Raw genomic sequence first — 811 nt, 5'->3', positions numbered from 1 at the left:
ATTTTTAAATTAATACGTATGTGAGAATTAGAAGAAAAATACGCAATGTTTATTCTACCAACGATATGGTACATCTTGTTCTTTCGGCAACTATGTGAATACAACTTGCAAATCTATTAAAATAAAGTATATATTTTATACACTGTATAATATAATGAAGCATCGTATGTAAAAGAAATAAAGCTAGTTAATAAATAAAAACAAGTTAATAAATAAAACAGATGGCAGTTGTATGGAAGTCTCTCGATAATATGAGAATAATCATTACAAAGATCTAATGTTCCTTCGTCTTTTAATGTAAAACATTTTGGAGATACTCATTTTAATGTATGTAATGAATTCTTTATATATTTAAGATTTTAACGTTATCCCAATCAAAAAAATTCATGTTTGTTCAATCTGTGTTTAAAAACTACAGAATAGTCTCTAATATTTTCTTAACATTAATTAAAAAATTATTGATGAAATTATCGAAAATGATTAATTGGTTCTACAAACTAACGTTCTCAGGGAGATATCTTATCTTTTCGCATCATTTTTTTTGTCAGAATGAAAGCACATATATTAGTTGATCTCTATTTGCTTTTATCTCCGTTTTGCATTACAAAGCTATTACTTCTTTTCTCTCGTTTTCTTTTCTTTGTAAAAGTCATCATTTTTTACTTTTTCACGCTTAAAGTCAAATTTCTTCTTTCAAAAAATCTTGTAGTTTTTTAGCATTTTCCCTTCATCCCGTCCGCATCCTTCGGCCTCTTTTAAATCATGTTTGCGTTTCCGATAAAATCATTCTTTTTTCTGTTTTTTTTTTTTT

The sequence above is a fragment of the Temnothorax curvispinosus genome, unplaced genomic scaffold, assembly GCF_003070985.1.
Source record: "Temnothorax curvispinosus isolate PA1 unplaced genomic scaffold, ASM307098v1 QBEX01004761.1, whole genome shotgun sequence".
Lineage (NCBI taxonomy): Eukaryota > Metazoa > Arthropoda > Insecta > Hymenoptera > Formicidae > Temnothorax > Temnothorax curvispinosus.
The sequence above is the reverse complement of the archived record's forward strand: the minus strand, read 5'-3'. Positions refer to the sequence as shown.